Source organism: Passer domesticus, chromosome 9 (genome assembly GCF_036417665.1).
Source record: "Passer domesticus isolate bPasDom1 chromosome 9, bPasDom1.hap1, whole genome shotgun sequence".
NCBI lineage: Eukaryota > Metazoa > Chordata > Aves > Passeriformes > Passeridae > Passer > Passer domesticus.
In genome coordinates, this window is record NC_087482.1 from 7922106 (window position 1) to 7931646 (window position 9541).

At 42.0% G+C, this 9541-nt stretch overlaps 1 long non-coding RNA gene across 1 annotated transcript; it reads left to right on the forward strand.

The window, feature by feature from the left end:
• Positions 1–149: 149 nt before the first annotated feature.
• On the forward strand, positions 150–2117 carry LOC135307591 (uncharacterized). Its single transcript, XR_010368308.1, has 2 exons — positions 150–1078; positions 1847–2117. It is a non-coding gene; the product is annotated as an uncharacterized LOC135307591 (long non-coding RNA).
• Positions 2118–9541: the final 7424 nt, after the last annotated feature.

Sequence of the window (9541 nt, forward strand, 5' to 3'; positions counted from 1 at the left end):
AATCTCCCAAATCCAAGCCTGACTCCCCCTGCTCCGTGTGTCGGGAGCCGGGGCAGGATGGTGTGGGCAGCTCCAACCTCCCCTGAGCGGCCCCGCACTCCTGCAGCCCTTCCCGCACATAAACAAGTGTCAAAGACTTGTCTGCTCGCTGTGCCCTGCGAGAGCGCTGCCCTGCACCGAGCATCCCCCTCCTCCTTCACTTTCCCTGCCATCCCTCTGGCAGCAGGTTTTGTCTTTTTTTAAAAAACCCAGGTGCCAAACCTGTGTGAAATTACTGATATTCACTGAAATCTGGCTGAGAAGCACTCAGTACGGGAGGTCACGGTCAGTTTTGTGGCACCATCACCCCCCAGCCGCTGCCTCACCTGCAGGTGGCTGGGGCTGCTCACCGACACAGAAGGGCTGTTAAAGGCGTGTTGAGCTTCATTTACTCAAGGGTGGAATTAATTTGTTTGAACTATTTATTTCAGATAAAATAATCCCTTTAAAGGCTGCTGCTACTCTGTCATTTTAGGCATGTCCATGTCCACCTGCCTTCACTTTGCTTTGGTCTGTGTGGAACTGCAGAATGTTACAAAATGGCATTTGCAAAAAGAACAAGTAAACACAGGCTTAATGAACTCACTTATTTTGCTTCCTGTACTTATGACTCATAAAATGAAAATCCTTTAATGTTGTAACCCAAATAAATTGCCATGTTGGTTGCCTCTCGACTGTACTGCAAGTAGGGAACAAGAAGGGCTGAGAGTGAGGGATCAGGAAAAGGTGAGGATGTGCTCAGCTCTGATTAAGTAACATTATCCTGCTTCTTTTGCTTTTGAAGGGTGGAAAAGCAAGAGGTGATGTCTAATCCTCCCAGGCAGCAAACAATGGGTGGGGAACGCTGAGCTGGGTGCAGCACTTGGCAGTCTTTGGGGTGCAGTGATGAGGTGCCAGTGCTTGATGGTATGGATAGAAGGGGACACGCCTCAGCCTTGTGACACGTGGGGTTAATGGGGCAGAGCCACACCATGTCCCTCTGAGGGGACCTGGGTGGCACTGCCACAGCAGTGTCACATCCCAGCTCTGGGCAGGAGAGGTAAAAAATGATTAAAAAATTAGTTTTTTATCTTCCTGGGCAGGAGAGGTGCAGGTCCCACAACACCTGCCAGACTGAATATCAGGAATGAAAGGGTTAAACTGAGGCCACCCTCTCCTGAGACAAGTCAGGCAGGTTCTGGTGATGTAGGGGTGATGTGGCAGCTTGAAAGAAAGGATAAACAGAGCGTGGTACAAACTGCTTGAAGAAAATGATCCAAAGAGTGAAAACAAGGCTGGGCAGCTGGGAAGCACAGGGAAAAGATGCCTCATCATGAAGTTCACAAGAACTGAGGCAGCAGCCAGCACACCCCACCCTGTGTGTTCACTCAGCAAGCATGAGGATGGCATTGTGGGGATATCCTGAATAAATAAACACCTGGGGTTTTCCAGTCACAGGGGGTGATATCACACCCACAGCACGAAACTGCAGGTGGACCATCACTGGCACAGAGAATGCTCTGTCCCTGCGCTGGCACCAGTGGTGCCACACCACAGATCTTGTCCCATCCAGTGCTGTGTGTAACCACAGCTGAAATCACACTGCTGGCAGCTGCAGTTCTCTGCAGAATCCCTCCACCCTGACCTGACACATCTTCAAACTGCCTTGCACAGAACTGCACCATCTACTAAAAAAAAAGTTAAAACAGTATTTTTCTCTTTTGCTTCAGCAATATGCCCAACCTTTTCCTTTCCCCACTTTTATTTATGACTCCTCTCTGCTGTCTCTGCCACTGAGATATTCATCCACGTGTTCCCATCATTTCAGGTTCCCTTCCTGGGCCATCCAATCCCTCAGCTGTTACAGCTCCTCATAACCCACATTTTGTGAACAACCACAACTCCCACAGTGATGTCCATTTCAGCCCATTCCACACAGAAGCGGAAAAATTTCTTCCTGAGAAGGAATTAATGCAAGAGAAGTGGAGATCAGTAAATGACTACAATAAAAATACCCTTCAGCTTTCCTTTTTATTCTTCCATATTTTTCCAGCAGCTGCTTAAAAACTGGTATTCAGCAATAAAATGACCTGATAACATTTAGGTCTTTGAGACATAGATATTTTATTTACTGAAAAAGTGTTACTAAACCACTTTACAAAAACATTCAACAGGCTTTGCAGCATTTCCAGGAAAATGCATACAATTCCTCCTCTCTTTATGCAATCATTGTTTGCTCCTGTTCAAGCTGACAGATGGTATGAAAGTTTTGCACTTGACATCCATAATTGTCTTTCCCACAGGCGTGTGCTCATCGATGATGTGCTCATTGCATCACCTCCTGACTTGGAACATTTTTTTAAAAAGCTGTTTCACATATGAAATCCTGGGAAAGGTGAGGGCAGGAACGGGTATTTCCACTTTTGCTCCTGGTTGTGGGCTGTGCAAGTGATGTGATGTGTTTGAAACCCAGATGTTAACATGGTCACTGTATAAATACATCAATAAATTCGTCCAGGCTCTTGTCCATTCACACTGACTGGACTGTGGCCATCTAAGAAACCACCTGAAAAATAAAGACACATTCTGTTAGTCAAAGGGACTCTCACAACGTCAGGTGGCACTTGCAGGGAAATTGTCCATCAGCTCTGCCATGTTAGATTAAAAGGAAGCACTAAATTGCCTCATGTTTTGAAGTATTTTATATTTTATTTCACGCTATAATTTTTTTTAACAGCCAAATAAGATTTAGTTTCTCAAGCAAGGGAAAATGTGCCGGAGAGTGTATTGAAATCAAGTTTCTGGCTCAGCGAGGGGAGGTGACCTGAGCTCAGTGCAGGAAAGAAGCTGTTGCTGTGGGATTGCACCCAAGGAGCTGTGGGCCAGCCTGGAGAGTGCTGCCTTTATGTCACACACAGGGGACGGTGATGAGTGAGAGGCCAAGGCTGGCTATAAAAAGACCTTGCAGCAACTGGATAAAGCACATCTTGGCACTATTAATGGTTACAGAAGGGACATGGGTCAAGAAGCTCTTTGCCAAAATAACCTTCATTGCACTGTAATGTCAGAGACAAGGGAAGAGCTCCATGAACTCAAGAACATTTCATTAATAATTATTAGTACAATATTAATAAACTATTATTTACATTATTTATATCAAATAATTTAAGTATTTCTATTAAATAATTTATTTATATATTTATGTTAAATATTTCTATTATTAATTTAATTTATTATTTATTTATTAGTTCAATGAGGCATCTGTTTCTCCCTTTTCTCATCTGGGAAGAGAAACAGATGACCCAAAATGCCAGTGCTTTTTCACCAGCTTTTTTTCAAAGGCATTTCAAATTCCTGCAGTCAGAGGAATTGCTGAGGACATGTCCCCTGTGGTTCACTACTAATATATAGACAGGTTGGGTTTGTGGGGTTTTTTCTTTGGTGGGTTTTTTTTTTTGGTTTTTGGTTTTGTTTTGTTGTTGTTGTTGTTATTGTTTGTTTTTTGGGTTTTTTGTGGGTTTTTTTGCATGAAGCTATGCTGGCAGTCTGGAAATTTGTGAGGAGGGTAATGGAATATTGCAACAGCCCAGGAAACTGCATATTGTACTAGTAGAAAAAAAATAGGAAGAGCAGAAACAAAGTTTCCTCCTCCTTTAGGCACAAAATACACAAACAAAAGATTTTGAAAATGTACAGATTGGCATAGCAGAGGAGTTAGCACATAATCAAGGACATTTTTAAAACCTGCTGAAATGCCATGAAAATTCAGGGCTATAAACACGTGGGATGCTCCAAGTCTGAATTGGAATATTCAGCGCATTCGTCACTGGGCTGGAAAATGTTGCTGCTCTTCCAGTTTCAGGGGTTGAAGGACAACAGAAGCATCTCAAACTCTGCTGATTGCAGGGGTGTGTTTGGTTGGTTGGTTTTTTGGGGTTTGGTTGGGGTTTTTTTGGATGTTATTTTTAATTACAGCAGAGTCATTTTTTGGAGCCTGGTGTAAGGGCTGAGGCAGAAGCAGAGACACGAGACTACCAGAAAGATGGCAAGGACAATATACAGGATGAATCATTAAATAAAAATGTTCTTCCTTGTTGGAGATGGACATAAAGAAATATTAGCCAGCAAGTGAAGGAATATCAGCCAAGAGAACACAGGGAGCTGGTGGAGGGGGAAGATGCTCAGGGGGTGGGCACCTCCCTTCAGGGCCCCACACTCAGCTGAGCTCTGCTCCTATAAAAAATCACTACAAAGTCAGACTGGCAATGGTTAAATGAACTAATTTCCAGCCTTGGTTCACTCTGATCCCACTGCTGAGTCACAGAACTCCTGCACGGTCCCTGCTTCTCCCACTTCCCTGGACACTCACCCAGGGCCCATCTCCTCATCAGAAACCAGGCACTGTGCTGTGGCAGAGCTGAGAAACTGCAGAGAAAAGACATTTCCATCATGCCCTCCTAATATTTCATTTGCCTTGGAATGAATTTCCTCTGCTCATCTTGTTAAAGACAGATTATTTTTGCTTTGCTCATTACACAGACCTGTCTAAAGCACTGTGTCCAAGGATGAAAAATAAATGAAAGCTCCAGTGGTGCCGTTACCCAGCAGAGCTGATGGATTGCACTCTCCTGCGGCTGCTTTCAGCTGCTGTGTCTCGTGAACCATGCTGCTAATTTCACATCTCAGTTACTGCAAAAATGCTAAATAAAGGTTTTGTTGTTGTTTTTTATTTCCATTTTATCCCTAAAAATGTGTGATTATTCACATGGCAAAAATGATAAATCTAAAGATTTGAAAAAGTGAAGAAGTGATGGCTTCAAGTGAGCATCACCCACACACAACTTTTATTTAAGTCTTGCTTAGCTGAGGAAGTACTTCCAGCAGAAATATTAATTTAAGATTTTCCTAACTTTCATGACCAGCCTCATCCTGAAGTTGATTTACTTTTGCTGAGTAATACAGGATTTGTCTTTAATTCTTGAAATAATAGGAAACAGAAAGAAGGCTTACTTTAAAAAACTACACCTAAAATGAATTTTTTGTGTGGTTCAGATATTTCTATTAAATTGGTTGTGCTATGTTCCCTTCCAGGAATTTTACATCAACAAAATATGGCACCAAAATCACTAAGCAGGGTAAAAATCTAGAAAGATTCCTTTGGAAAAGGTGTATTTAATGCAGCTGTAACACAGGGTGGAGATGAATAAAACACTACACAACTATTAAAATAAATATATGCTAAAATACCATACCTGTTTTTATGAAACTCTGAATGAAAATCAATCATTAAGGCCAACTGGAAAAAAAAAAGTTAAATAGAATTCATTGATTGTTAAGTCAACAAAAATCTGAAGAAAGATACAGACAAAACATTTGAAGATCTTTATTTTGTTTTTCTGTCCTTTTAATCTTGCATTTCTTTATTTCAACCAAAAAAAAAAAAAAAGGCAAAAATTCTTGGGAAAGAACCTGTTTTTAAAAAGTTGCTATCTAGAAGAGCTTGAGAAGTTGTTTATTGCATGACGACTCATTCCCACAATCTGTGAGTGCACTGCCACGTGCAAACCTCTTGTCTTCTCAAAATCTGCTAAAGTTCTACAAATCCTAATTTCTAAACCAGGAATATGTTTATGAAGCATCAGTGAAGAACAGCTCTGCAAATTCTTCTACTTCCACTAGAGGATGTTTCACTGATCACCTTCAAAGGGCTCCCACAGCTCAGAGAGTGGCACAGAGGATGATGGTAAGTGGGTACTTACCTACTAAAAAAAAAAAACTGATGAAGATGCGCATCCTGAAATTACAGCCCTCCAGAAAGAGGTCATAGTTGACTACTCCCACAAAATAATTCAAGAATGTCCTAAAATTTGTAGAAAACAGAAGCAAACATAGTGTTTAGTTTAACTGACAGCTGAGCATTAGCTTGGCCAGGCTTTCCAGAACACACTACAATCTCCTGGAAAGGCTGGAAATGCACCAAGTTCAGGGCACAATGGAATATCCACAGGTGATTGTCAAAGTGTAACTGCAATTCAAACACTGGGAAGGTCACGTGTGGCAAAGGATCCTTCAGGGCTGGAAACTGAGACACACAAACAGAGGACAAGGAGTAACTGGGCAGTACTTACTCGGTGCTGGGCTGAGGGGTCCGGGGCTCCCTGCCCGTGGCCACGAGGCACTGCCAGCTCCTGGGGGTTCCACGGAGCAGCCCAGGACTTGACCCTGGAAAGGACAAACGGGGCCCTGCCCAGGCAGGGCACAAGTGCCCTGGACAGGAGCTCCTGAGGCTGCGTGGGGTCAGCTGGACACACAGCCCCTGGGACAGAAGGTCTCAAAGCTGCCAGCACTCTCCGGGGCTCGAGGGGTTTAGGAATTGTCCACCAGGACCTCTGCTGTGCCTCCCTGTCTGCACATCTGGGTGCTGGAGTCACTCTCTCCCTGGCTGCACATCTGGCTGTTGGATTCATTGCTCTTTAGTGACTCTAGAACTCAATTTATTTCAGCACTACCCCACCAAGCTGAGTGAGGACGGGTCACAGACTCCACTCACCACCTCCTCCACCTGATCCTCAGTTCCTGGCCCCTCTGAAGTGAGCAGCACAAATCCCACTGCCTCAGCAGGGCCAGGATACCATTGGAAGGAATTTCCTTCATTTCAAATATGAGGAGTTGAAGCTCTTGGATTGCATTAAATGAGAAACAAAGAGTTTTAAATGATTTATTTGATTTCTCCACATGATCACAGTTATAGTTTTACATCAATAGGGTCTGTTACTACTTACAAACAGAATGCATATTAAAATGAAAGCACTCCTTTCTTCCCCAGAGTTACAAAAGGGGTCTCAAGCCTCCCCAGAACAGAAGCTTCTTGTAAGCATAATGATTTTTGAAGTCTTTAAGAGTCTGCATTCAAGACCTAATTCTAACAGTTTAATACAACTCAAAGCTGATTTAAGTTCCTAGCAGGAGATAGGCAACCTCAAAGTGACTGCAGACTTATAGTAATGCTAATTTACACACTATGTACAATTTAGATAATTCTCTATTCCCCCTACTGGTCCCATTTTCACCACCCCCTTTTCTCTTTTCCAAATTGAATCTTGTTATTGGTTCCACTTTTCTTTGAAATATATACACGAGAATCCATTTTTCAGTCAAGAAGTGCAATGGTATTTTACAAGGGAACAGCAAAATGCATGCTTAACTGCAGAAAACACACAGCTTCATATGGAACAGCAAGTCAACATCTAGAGATTCAGTGTTTAAATATCTGCTGACTGTCTTTCAGCTCATTTTATCAAGAAACAAGAGGCTTCTGCTGCATGCAGTACATGATGGGAAAATCATTCTACACTGTATGTTAGACTCTTTTTTTTTAGCAATACAAGACGCACATTATATTAGGATGAACTTTGATTTTTTGTTTCTTTACATTGTTTTACATTTCATTCTTAACTTAAAAAAATAAAAACCCCAAATATATATTTGATTGTTGTCCCAGAAAAGATTTTTTTTGTTGTTGCCACACCTTCATTCTTTACATTTCCCTTTCTTTTACCCAAATCAACATTACTGCTTTGCCACATCGTTTATGGGAAGAGAGAATCACGGTCAGTCTATGCAGTTCTGTACCAGTTTGTAATTGGCAATGGTATCTGATAAAAAACCCTCTCCATTCTACTCCTGTCTGCAGGCTGAAGAATTCATTTTAATTCATTTTCTTAACCCCAGGCAGTGTTAAGTGCTGGAATTCTCCCATTCTAGGCACGACCCACACTGCTCTAAGCAACTGTTGATCAAGGATGGAGTCAGAGAGGTTTTACTATGACCCTATACAAGCAGCAAAGGTCTGGAGACTTGTGCTGACACCAAGACACTTTTGTTTGGTTGGAGTACATACAAACACATAGTCTAAGAAACAAAACAGAACAAAACTAGGAAAAAAAAAAAGTAAAGTCCACTGTTTCTCCTCCCTGGCTTGAAAGAGCAAGAACAGAGTTTCCAAATCCCGTGCTCTCAGGTTACCAGTTTTGGTTTCTAACCAGCCTCCAAGTGATCTGTGATTTCACACTCCCTGCAGGCCCAGGGCAGGCACATTCTCCTCCCCAGTGTCCATGGAACCATGTGGAAATGTTTCTGTGCATGCACATTTGTGACATCTCCTCAACACTTTGGTTCACAAATACATTGACTGCACATGGAAAATCAGTGGGCAGGCATTAAACTGTGGCTCACTGTTTAAGCACAGAATATATGTAACTCTAATTTAAATGAATGAAAGGGTTTTTTAAACACAAAGCAAATGCAGATCTGGGAGATTTAACACCTTCAGCGTTAATCAACACAGTGAGTCAGATTTTCCTCTCCACTGCTACTGCATATTCTGCCTTTATTCCATCTACAGAATTTTACTTCCATTATGCCTCTGCATCTGAAACAAGTACAGACTCCATCACCCAGTGAAGAGGAGCTTTCTTACCTCTGTTTTAATTAAAAGATGCAGTTTCTCAGAGATGTTTGCACCTAAATGGTTCTTCATCTTTTCTGGAACAACCTATAAATTACAGTTAGACTCTACTATTGGTACAGATGTATGAAGAAAAGTCTACATATTGAAATATGTTATCACTTCAACTAATATCAACAGTAACACTGATATATTTTGCAATTATACAATATGTAGAGTGTAGCCTCACACTAATAACATTAGATGACATGCAGACAGTTCTACTTTCCCTTATAAGAACAGTATATATTTTTTTAAACTGCAAGGAACAGAGCCTCAGGGGACCCAGGTGAGCCCTCTTAAGGTAAGCCGCAGAATTTAGAATAGAATGAGTGACACAGAAAAATAATAATAATCACTTGTTTTCTTTTCATGGAGATCATTCTGAGGAGAAGGAGCAGAAGGGGAAAACATATTGCACATGTGTGAAACAAACGTGAACTGCTGGAAACAAAAGGCTAAACTCTAGATTGCTGTATTTGCTCTCTGTGGAGGTGAACAAAGTGCTCAGTTTGCAGTTCTGCTGGTATTGTGGTATCCATGGTATGAAAGGGAAAAAATGACTGAACCTCTCCCATCCTCCCCACGCTAGAGATGCCATGAGCAAGCCAACAGGACAAGTCACTCTGTTGCTCCCATGTCCTCCCGATTTGGGACGCTTTTATTACTGTTTGTTTTCTGTTCCACAGAAACCCGACTGGTTGGAGCTGTGATTACTTTTACCCATCTTTCACTGGAACTTTTTGCTCATCCTCTTCAAGGTTTGCTTTTAGGCTGGTACAGTTTTGCAGTTGTGATTCCTTTGTCTCTACTGTTTAGGTGTTAAGTCCTTGCAGTGGCTCAAAGTGCTGAAACTACAAAGTAGGTGCCATGGATAACTTTGTACAGGATTTCGGGATACAAATTGTAGAGAAATTTGCAAATTGTTTGGTTACAACACATAAGCAACAACAGCACAGCCTATTTTTATGTGATGTCTTGCAACTAACTGGACTATGGAAGTGAAGGTTTGAGCAT